This window comes from Centropristis striata, chromosome 12, assembly GCF_030273125.1.
Source record: "Centropristis striata isolate RG_2023a ecotype Rhode Island chromosome 12, C.striata_1.0, whole genome shotgun sequence".
Taxonomy (NCBI): domain Eukaryota; kingdom Metazoa; phylum Chordata; class Actinopteri; order Perciformes; family Serranidae; genus Centropristis; species Centropristis striata.
In genome coordinates, this window is record NC_081528.1 from 14,009,194 (window position 1) to 14,021,336 (window position 12,143).

At 38.0% G+C, this 12,143-nt stretch overlaps 1 protein-coding gene across 1 annotated transcript in view; it reads left to right on the forward strand.

Moving 5' to 3' along the window:
* The first annotated feature begins 10,380 nt into the window (after positions 1-10,380).
* Positions 10,381-12,143, forward strand: part of lingo2 (leucine rich repeat and Ig domain containing 2) — a 218,686-nt gene continuing 216,923 nt past the window's right edge. Inside the window, exon 1 of the mRNA XM_059346861.1 lies at positions 10,381-10,481. The gene's annotated coding sequence lies outside the window, so the exon portion shown is untranslated. The remainder of the gene's footprint in view (positions 10,482-12,143) is intronic.

Genomic DNA, 12,143 nt, shown 5'->3' on the forward strand with positions numbered 1-12,143 from the left:
AGAATCTCTCACACAAGAGAGCAGGACAACCTCTTTCAAGGTTTGAGAGATAATTATAGGTTATTATACAGTAAGTCGGGGAGCTGGGTGGGATCCAGCCAGTGCCAGGTGGTTAATGCTGGGGTCACGGTGGGGTCATGTTGACTGAGGGCCAAGGCACTACAAGCAGAATGACTTTTAAATACTACACTCTTTGAATATTCAGTACAGAGTGTAACTGATGGCCAAGGGCTTTGTATGTATTTAGCTATAGTGTAGAATGACAGATTCCTTGTAATAGTTGTTTTGCAATGATAATTTAAATAATTGCAGCAACACAAAAGTCCTGTATGAATGCAACTTAATAAAAATAACTTGCTTTGCCAGTGATTGTAATTTATGGCATCTAGTGTTATTTAAAATTGCATTAGGTGAACTGCTTATGTTAAAAAAGAGAAAGGAATTAGACTAAATTACAAATTGCTGCAATAAAAAGAAAGCATCTCTAGCATCACCCAGAGCAAGGATACTGTACTATACATCTGCACAGCAGGGCCAGACTTCTAGCAAGAAAATACTCTTTTAGCCTGCCTGCTTTGTTGCTGCTTTAGCATCAGTATAGTGGCTGTTCATACAGTGTTGTAGGTTATTGATTGAAAACATTACGTTTATTATTTTAATGTTGTTTCTCTTTTTAGATTTAACTTCTTGTTGAATGAAATGGAGGTTAACCATCTTAAATGCCACCTTAAACATTTCCTCGAACTGGATATGAAATCGTTTGAACTACAGACATTTCGTTGACACATAAATTGTTGAACTAGTAGTCACAGTAGACATTTTTCTCTGAAGATATACTGTTATCTTACAGTTATCGTTGTCTATATATGCTTTCCCAGCACATTCTCAGACAAACTCATTAGACACTGATGCTTTCTCAAAACCTTGTGTGTCTGACAGCAACGCACAAGGCATCTTTGTTTGTTGGTTTTGGATGTGGCAGGGATGGCGTGTGAGTTTCCGGCAATTACATGCATAGTGGCTTCACAAAATAAACTTCCATGTTCACAGAAGATGTCTAAATTTAGGCAATAAAATAACTTGACTAAGTAAACAAACAGAGTTGGGCTTAAAGACACAACTAAACTACTGGATGCAGTTATATTGGTTGACCCCAAATGCTAACACTGACTCTTGGTTTTACATGGGACAGATCCCAAGGGCATTGACGAAGTGTTGGTATCTGATGATTTGGGACGGGGTCGGCCTCCCTGGCTTTTGCCTACAGGATGCAAAGATATAGTATGACAGAAAATAGATACCCTTCTGACTTTATAGAACCATGTCATGTGCTAAAATGTGGCATTAAACTGTGTTTTACACAAGGAGAGATGTTTAACTGAAAAAGGTCAGTGATGACCGACCATGGATGAAAGCAACTAAAAAAGTAAATGATAAGCTGAAATACTTCACCATACACACCTTCTCTGATAGAGTGCCCGAGGCACTGACAATGTACATTATCCCTATGGTGTCTTATTGGATCACCCAGTTATAGAGCAATTCTCATTAGACACCATCTTTTAACAGCTGGTGTTTCTATGCTGACAAAGCCAGTCCAGCATCATTTGAGAGCTCATTGTTCCCACCTTTGTTTAATTACAGTATGAGGAAAGGAGGAGGCAACACTGTGTAAATCTTAAATCTTATTTTCAATAATAATTCGATTACATTACCTGTCTCTATCACAGGGGCTACACGGTGGTGTGATGGTTAGCACTCTCGCCTAACAGCAAGAGGATTGCCGGTTCGATTCCAGCCTGCAGCTCTTTTGTGTGGAGTTTGCATGTTCTCCCCGTGTCAGCGTGGGTTCTCACAGCATACCCCGGCTATCTCCTACAGTCCAAAAATATGCACTTAGATGTAATTGGTGACTCTAAATTGCCCGTAGAAGTGAATGAAAGCATGAATGGGTGTCTGTCTCTGCGTCAGGCCTGCAATAGTCTGCCGACCTGTCCAGGGTGTACCCCGCCTCTCACCCAATGTCAGCTGGGATTGGCTCCAGCCCCCCCTTAGTGTGGATAAGCAGTGAAGGATAATGAATGAATGTCTCAATCACAGCTGATTGAGATGGATGGGTTTTTTTGTCCTTTCCCCACAGCTTGTGGCATTTTTACTTTGTTTCAAAAAGTAATACAATTTGAAAAATAAAAATAAAAAGTAGCGTTGTTTGCATAAAACAAGCATCAAAAGAAGACAGAGAATATGAACAGGCTTATCAGAGAGAAAAGTTCCTGGTGACAAGTCTGCATTTCACACTGTACTCAGGATGTCTAGTCCCCCCCCCCCCCCCACACACACACACACACAAACACACACACAAACAGAACATAAGGTCATTTAGCACTCCAGGTTTCTTTGTCACACCTATCCCAGTCAACTGGTACGTATCAGGTGTGCCATTTCAAAAACCTGTGATTTATTTTGCAAAAAAAATATTCCTCACTGTTTTGCAGTTTTTCCACTTTATCTATTTTTTTGTACAACATATCTACAATGTATTTTAATAGTTTCTACTATATAAATAATAAGTGGGTTTATCTTTTCTCTCACCCCCAAGTGAGCACAATGGGGACAAAAAGACCAAGCTGCGGAAACATACTGTCATTGACAAGAAGGAGACACATTGTCAAACCCAAGACAATTATACAGAATATAAATGTGTGAGCATTTGTGACAGAATACAGTAAAGCAGCTGCACAAATCATTACTTTGCTCCTCAGACCTAAATGTCAGTCACAAGCAAATAGATATCTACTTTTGATCCCAATTGTAGATAAAAGCAGCTTGTAAAGACATACAGTGGATAATTATCATTTTTGAAAATGTGCATTGTGTTTTCCTGCTTCATTGCTGCCTAAAGGATGCAACACACAACATATTGAATGAAAAAGTGACAATGCATTCATTGTGACATTTGACAATAACATATCATCCAACATATTTTAAAGTGAAAAGAAAATGTGTAAATAATGTTAACAAGTAAAAAAAAATAAACTCAAAAATGATTTATTTTTTGTACAATCTCTATGTTTTATGTGATTAGATTGTATGCATGGTTTCAAATGTGACAGGGTGGATATGCACAGGAGGTTTTTAATTAGTTTTATTCTTTCACTTTAAGAGTAAGCAAACTATAAATTATGTTTTACTGGATTGTTTTAACCTACTGGCATTGACAATTTTAACAAATTCTGAACAAATTCAGAAGCAGCTGTATTCAATTAGAAACACATTAGCTGATCAAAGTAATAAATTAGAATATAAACACTTATGTGAATGGAGTCAAACCCAACAATGGCTTGCTGTTATTGAACTTTCTGGGCACAGTGGGAGACTTTAGATGATCAGGCCAGTACATCACATGCGCCTAAATGCGGGGGGAAGAGTCATTAAGCTGGTACCAGATATTATGAATCAAATTACTGTGTTCTGCACAAGAACAGATTGTGAGACATTTTAATGTTGTAGTTGTTCTGCCAAACATGACTGACGCAACAGGCTGTATTTGCACCAAAGCGCAATCTCTACAAGCATTTCTTCCCATTTACATTACAAACAATAATCCTCAATAAACATATCAATCAGTCATGTCGACCTTAAGGACTTAAGGGGACATTAAGCAGGATCTCATGGACATCTAATTTGTCTCTAGGTGATGGAGGTTAATCCCAGACCCCTTGGGAATGATCAAATAGTGTAATTGTTTTCGCCGTTTGCTTTGAATGTACCACAGGTGTGCTGAAAGGCTGTTAGATATGCTTGGACACTGCAGGCAGAAAATCTACTCTAGAGCTAAAGTTAAAATGAACACAATTATATAACCTAAGGTCGGAGCTTAGGCCACTCTGATGGAGATGCTACTTGAATTACATCAGTTTTCAAATATGTGGAGGACTGGACAGCCCATTCTCTTCCACTTAATCTCCAGTGTTATTAAATATATAGAGAAGTAATATTCACCTTAATTTACATGACAGTAACCTATTTCTCTAAAGTGCTAGATGCAAATTACTCTTACATGCCTGAGACACACTTCATATAAGCTGAAACAGTTATATTTAATGGCATCCAAAAAACATGCAACACATCTAAGATCATTTAAGAATTACAGCTACTTGTGTAAGACATTCCAATAACAACAATATGTATTTACACCATTTCTTTTTGTCATCCACTGTGACGAAAAACAAACAAACATTATTGTGGCTTTGTATTTGTTGTGGAAGTCCCGGATACGTTGGAAAACTAAACACTGACAAAATTTGCATTGATTTAATTGCAATAACTGGATCAAAAGGATGTTGGAATAAAGACATCATGATGCCAATTTGGAAAAAGTCTGAATTCATGCGTTGTGAGGTTCATCCGGAATATTACAACTTTGACATTTTTTGTTTTCTGAATGGAGTTCAGCATGATCACAGCTATGCTGGGCAGGAGAATTTCAAAGCTGGAAGGCTCACTCGAGTTCAACATTTTTAACTTGTGTGAATATGTAAATTAAATCAATTTAGGGTCATTCCTGTCGCATCATTCATGATGGTTCATTCGTATTGCGCCATTCATGTCATGTCATTCGCATGGCCCTTTGTAAAGTTGCTTCTATTCGCATCCTGGCATTGCCTTTATAATTGCACTGCACAAAAGAATTTGAGAAAATAATTTTCCCAATCAAACATGTTTTATCCTATGTGTTTATACAGCCTTGAGCCAATTCTAAGGCATCCTTGTACCCTTACAGAACTGGAGGCGAAGGAGAATTTTCACCATGGACATGGTCAAAATGGAGACATGCACCTCAGAATCAACTACACTGGAGATTTATCATCATATTAAGGGGCCGAAAAACTTTGGATCACAGGAATGTGCTGGGTGTCTTTCTGATCTTTATTTTAATGAGACTTAATGAGGTATGCCCCCCTTCCCCACCCCCCTAATTAGTCCTCTCTTAACATGTCAGAGTTTCAATTCCACTGTTGATCAATGGGGTGGAGACGAGCCATTTCATTTACCTCACGGCTAAACGTGTCAGACAACAGTTTGTAGGAATCCCAAGCTTTAATGATTCCAACTGCTAGGGCTGACTATGCAACCAGAGCCAATACAAACGACAGCACTACACGACAGGATAAATGGTTAACTAATAGCTAGCGAAGCAAGAACAGACAAACCATGGAGCATGAAAACAACCACTGATACATGAATGTGATTAGCCAGCTAGGTTCATGAGCAAGTTAAATCCAAACAAATGCCTTTTTGTTAATGGTGTCAATGGAGACATAGGGCTGAGCACGTGAGGGCACAGAGATGAGAGGTAATGCCACCTACACACAGATTACTGGATCACAAAGAGATATCTTGTTTTAGACTGTAAACAGATGAAACATTCCTGGGGGAATCGTGGACTAACATGCTGAGATGGGAGAAATCAGGGCTCTCAGGCTCAACACATACAATAAGTGAAACTGGTTCATTATGGACTGTAGAGGCTGATAATAACTGAATGTTTTCAGACCTCAGCTACACTTACACCAGGAGGTCTGTGGGGAAAGGAACAAAGCACATTCAGTTTTAGAAAGCATCATACATTCACTCAGGTACAGCACTGACTGCTACTGTTAGTGGAGTACATTTTCCTGAGTTGACGTAAGTTACAATATAAGGCAATGTTCTTCTTGGATGAGGCATGAATATGATTCCAAGCTCCGCAGTGTGTTCAATTTTATTCATTTATTGGCATGAATATAACTTTATGACTCAACCACACCAAAGCAGAGTGACATTAAGATCATAACAGTAAAATAATGACACTAATAGCAGAAGTGCATGTCAAAGTGCAGCAGCAACCATGGCAGCAAGCTTTGAGTAAAGTAATTGAAGTCGGAGCCAGACGAGCAGAAAAACACATGCTGCCAAATCACAGCTATAGACACCACCACACTGACATGGCAATATAGAATTAAAAAAACATACAGGTTGAAACCAGAGGGTGGCTGGTGATTATTTACCTGTGGAGCTACAGGCACTGAAGGCTTCTGCTTACAAACTGTTGTCGCAATGTTATTTTCTAGCTTGGTTTACTCCAATGTTAGAGGATTGTTACATTTAATTGAATCAGAAAAGCAAACAAACTCCATCCAACAGCTCATGAGCTTACGACAATGCAAATATACAACAGTAAATGTCTACAGCCCATATACTGTGTAAAGAAGCTACAGCCTAGCCATCTTGCTTCTCCTTTTTTTCATGTTGTCGCCACCTGCAGGACCAGACAGTGGAGCTGAAAATCACTAGTATTTTGTTGTCAGCTAAGTATGTCACTCGGAAGCTTCCGTGCTACTACTACAGAGACTGGATGCAAACAGGATGAAATAAACATAAAAGTAGACTACAGAAGAAAATATAGGTCTACTTTAAGTTTCTGAAGTGTGCCAGAAGTGATAAATATATAACATTAAATATTTATTTATTTTACCAAAAATATCATGTGCTCGGGTAAGTGGCAATTTAATTTAATGTGCAGAGGGGTGTTGCAATGTCAACGCAATTGGCAATATTTTACCTGTTACCTTTATGTTAAATGTAAGTGTTCGGCTGCAATAAAGAAATTAAGGACAGCCGTTGTCAGAGCCATAGACTGTATGAATAATGGACGTAGTCACCATTGGTTTGTGGACTGCCCGTTGGAAGCCTCAAGTTCAGCGTTACACTCATCGCCATCTTGCGTCGGCACCTTGTTTCCGATACAGGGAGCAGACCATATTTGGACTGTGGAGGAGCGAGAGGGATCTGACGACTACACGCCTCTTTACACCTCAACCTGACTGAGCGAAGTCGCTGCTAATCCATGTTAGCATTAACTGGATCATTAACTGGGGTGTAAGTTTTGGCTAGCAAAAAACAAAAACAAAATGTATGTTATTTACCCTCAGAAAAATGAACAGTGACTCCTTGGAGTTTCTGTTAGTCCAACCCATTGACTGTAGGTCCAACCAAACGCTGAACAAGACATTTTAATGACAGAAAACGTTCAAATAAACTGTCATTAAGTGAAAATACAGTGAAAGGGTCAAAGTTATGAGACCAAATCGGTAAACGTCCTTTTTTTTATATATATATAACGTTATATTTAACTTCATTGACACGTTGCCGTGGATATTGTTCTACTTCTCTCCTGATGAAGCTCACCTTGTTAGTGACCTGCCAATCAAAGGTAGCCACGCCCCAAATCATACAATTCTTTATCATCTTTTTTCTTCTAAATGGGGCCATTATTAACACTTTTAACATCAAATTGTCTTGAAGAAGATTTTTACTAGCGATTTAGACCGTAGTGTTGTCCTAAAAAAACGTTCTGAGGTAATAAATCAAGTGAGAAGTTTTCTCATTTTGCACTGAAATGAATGGACAGATTTTTCTTGCAGGCAAATTTAGCACCCCCTACTGGAATTTTCGGTAGAATGCAGCTTAAGGCACTTCCTGGTTTGCTTTCATGCTCAGACACGGAGATTGCCGCATGATTAAATGTTAGTTTCGGCTGCAATAAAGAAATTAAGGAGAGCCGTTGTCAGAGCCCTTCAACGATAAGTAACGTTACGTCTTTCATTTGGTTAACGCAGGATGGATTGGAGAGAAGGCTCTAGGTCATGAAGGGAGAAGCGGATGTTTAATTAAGTTAGGGTGACCATATTTTGATTTCCAAAAAAGAGAACAATCGGCACGGCCTCGAGACACAAATTCAGACAGGCTTCTCGGAGGTTGATGAACATGCTTTATTATGCTTCAATGGTGCAAAATTAACTTCTGTAATAAAATAAAATGAAATCTGTAAAAACTTGTAACAAAATAATAGCTCTCGTAGACTCTTTTCAAATAAATGAATAAATAATATGAAATAATGTTCTAAATATGAACTCTTCTGTTAGAAAATCTAGCTTCAACAATATATCTCTTAATAACTGCAATAAGATAAATAATAGAAGAGTCTCACAAAGATACTAACTTAACAAACAAAAAGGATCTATACTTTTCATCTTTAGTTGTCTTTGAGCTTTGAGCTTTGAGATCTCCAGCACCTTTATTAGACACTGATACATATGTGCCAGCATTGCACACGGTGCACTCCGCCTCCCACCTGTGACGGTACGTAGGAAAACATTTTTGCAGTTAATCTGTGAAGCTGCACTTACGCTTCGGCATTTCCCGTGTAATGTTGCTCCGCTGTTCGATCTGCCCTCTGTCTGCTTTGCTCTCTGTGTGTGTGCGCGGCGCTGACCCGCCCACTAGGCAGCCTCTTGGTAATTACGTCTCGCAAAATTGTGTGCAAAGCGCCGGTCAATTTACGTGCACGTGTACTGGTCCTATGAAAAACAGTGAACACCGAACATTTTCGTGAATTTATAAAACCCGGCCGGACGCCCCGGACAGGACGTAAAAAGTGGACATGTCCGGGCAAAAGAGGACGCTTGGTCACCCTAAAATAAGTGCACCCGCCTGTGTTGCTGTTTGTGACAGTTAATATAACTGACGTTAACAACGGATAAAATATGCCCTCAGGACAGGTAAAAAATGCCGACTAACGTCAACTTTTACCCCATAAACACGGTAAAAATGTATAAGTTGTGTACAGCTAATGTATATCATTATCATATTTTCCGATGGCACGTAGCTAACATGTCGTTTTGTAAAATAGCCTAGTTTACGTTAACATTACTGCGCAGCCAGCGAACGCTAACGTGTAGCTGAAGCAAAAGTTTATGCTAATTTAACGTCAATTAACGGCAGCATTAACTTACGTTAGCAGTTTTGCTGGATGTGATACTTGAAACGCAGCCAACAAAATCTATAAACATGCCCACTGTGTGGATAAACAATGCGTTGTCTGCTGTGTTTTAGAGATATCAAACATGCAATTTTCCGAAATAATAGGCTTTCTGTCATTAAGTAAATAAATGGTAGTAATGTTAATAAATATTGACGTGATCAATTTTTTTATTGGTTTTTCCATTTAGTTTAAAAAAACAAACAAACAAGCATGTGTGGCAAGCATCAATTGGGCAATAATGGCAACAGCAACAAAGATAAAATAAAATAAAAGATAAAATGGTAGTGTCGCATAACAAACAAAAAATAAATTAATAAATAACAATGGTAATACTACCAACCAAACATATCAACAACATGAGTGTTGAAAAATAAGAAAAAGGAAGAAAAAAAGAAAAATAATGAAAAATAGATTGACAAACCCCCTCCCGCCCCCCAAATTTCAAGGGGTCCACAGGCTTTGTCTCCATGAAGTACACTGATGAACATACAAATACGCATGTGAACACACATATATACACATATCAGTTCAGAGCTTTTAATGAAAGCCTCAACCAATACTGCCCTCAAAACCCAATACCCTTGAAAGGGGGCTGTACCACTTAAATGCAGTCAACGCTAAAAGAAACTCAATTTTTTTTTTTTTTACTAAATAACATCATTGAGGGCAGGAGGATGATATGACTAGATTCAGGAAGTCTGTGAATAAAACCTGAATATTGCTTATAATAATAATATCAAAGTAGCCTACATCATGACATGTAGGGAATTATTTGACTACTTATTTATTTATTTTTTAGGAAATGCATAAATGATTACAGTTGTTTTAAATTATATTTATTTCATGTCTGTTCAAGATAAGAAACAATAGATACTGCACAAGTTCATGGAGATGATTTACATCATGCAAAAACTAAGGTAACATTTACAAATGATATCTCCTCCCCAATTATTAGAGAATTACATTTGTTTGTGCAGCATTTGCAGTAATGACCAAGCAACACTCAAAATAAATAAATAAAACATAATAGAAAACACAAGACAAGTGTAATAGGAGTGAAATGAAGAGAATAAAAAATACAGTACTTGTCTTAATAATAATATTTATATTATTATTAATACAATTACTGTATTTTATAAAATGATTAACAAAATTAAAAGAGGTGACTAGAGCTCTGGTATCGCCTGTACTAGCGGAGCCCATTGTTCAACAAACCTGTCTTCTCTCATCTTTAATTACTGCAATATGCTGGACTTTAACCAGGAAACTGGAAGCATAATTCTCAGTAAAAACAAACATTTTTATTTGTCATATTATCATGAAGTTTGCCTGAAATGAAAAGTGCTGGATCTTGGTTAAAGTTGATACCAAACACCTGTGTAATGTCTTTGTGTACATTCCTACAGACATCTATGAGCTTTAAAAAAAACCCCAGACTACTTGTGTTTAACATTCATATATAATATATAAATAGATAGGTATAAATATAATTTATGTGTGTGTGTGTGTGTGTGTGTGTTTTCTTTAAACGGATGGAGAATTATTACCTTGAGACTCGGGAAACTCAGGACCCTGCGGCCATCAGGCATTTGCTGTTTTTGCTGCCTTCTGTAAGGTAGGTGATGGTGATGGCTGTCATCAAACTGTTCAACCTTTGTTCTTCAAAACATGTTTTAATGAGTATAGGCTATAGACTTTAGAATATTGTTGTAACAACACTGCCATAATGTCTCTCCTTTTGCACATATCCTGTAGCACAGAGGGTTATACCTCGAGGATAGGACACAAGCCTTAATATGCTATGGAGACAGTATTTGTAAAAAAAAATATTTTAGATTTGTTTTATTATTGTTTTTGTTCTACATATGTCCCCATTCACTCGCCAATACCGCCCATACACTTTTACTGTTCAAGCCTAACTGACAGTTTGCATTAATCCTCCCTAGTGGCTGTTATGGCTATATCTTCAGATGACACTGAACCAGGATCAATTGCCCACCTCCTCTTGGCAGCAACTCTATATTGTGAAGTGAGATTTGTTTCTATGGTGATATGTTAGATGAAACTGGATCTGCCAAAGACATTCACGATTTAGTTTCAGTAATCGTAGGGTTCTGGGGCAAAATAATTCTGCTTAGGGCAAGCAATTTGAAAATGCTTAAGGTTCCCTCTGGCTTGAATTGTAAGTTATAGTCGTAGGAGGGCAACCCTAAATACCAAATAAAACCTCCAGATTGTTTTAAGCAATGTTAATTTGAATGGTCATTGGCTGTTTGAATAATGATTTGCATGGATAAAACAGCTTTCATTTAAAGTAGGTTTGTATAGGTCCCTATTTTGCTGTTGTTCGTTTTTTTTATTATATATGTTAAAGTTGACATTTCAGGCAGCAAACAGAAACAATTGGATATATCAATCATATAACTTTTGGTAGCGTTTTTGAGGAGTTTACATGCCAGGTTGCAGTGACAATGGAACAGCAAATGAGTTGTAGTTGCTGGCTGGACTGTGGACAGTTGGTTGGAAACTGTGCTACCTCGATAATGAGATTCAGGAAGGGCCGTGCTGGTGCCTCAGCCAGAGGGCTTACCCAGGCTTATCTGCAAGCTGTACCACAGAGGGAGAGAGAGGGAGAGGGAGAATGAGAGAAAAGTGAGAGTGGCGTTTTTTCGTATAGACACTTGCCTTTCACACTAAACACTTATGTTGAATGTTGAAGGCTTCTGTCAGTTTGAAACAATTTAAAGCTTGAGTATCTAATGAGGTCTGTAATGCACCACCATTATTAGAAAGAGCAGTAAGGAGTTTAGGTGTATGTACTTTGTTTGTTTTTTGTTGTTGTTTTGCAGTATGCACTATGAATATTGATCTTAAACTGCTGACTTCTATTGTCTAAAGTTGAGAGCGTGGTTGGTTGAAATGTTTCCAGTTATGCCTGCATGTAGTTGAGCTGATGCAGAGCAATTTTGCTGTTTTGCTATCTACACACTTCTGGCCTTTTTTGGCAGATCTTTTCATGTCAGTTAAGGGTGAAATATTCTTTTTGAGTTGTTAATGTGACACAAGCAGCTGAGGGAGTGCTCAGCAGCTCTTGTCACTTTTAAATGGGGATGGAAAACATTAAAAACATTTTTTTACATGTATTATTTTCATCACATTAGTTTGGCACATGACATCAGACAGTACTTCTTGTCTATGGAGAAGCTGTCACTTATCATAACACACCTCAGGTATGATATGTCAGGATAGTTGTGCCAATAACCTATGCCATTTGATT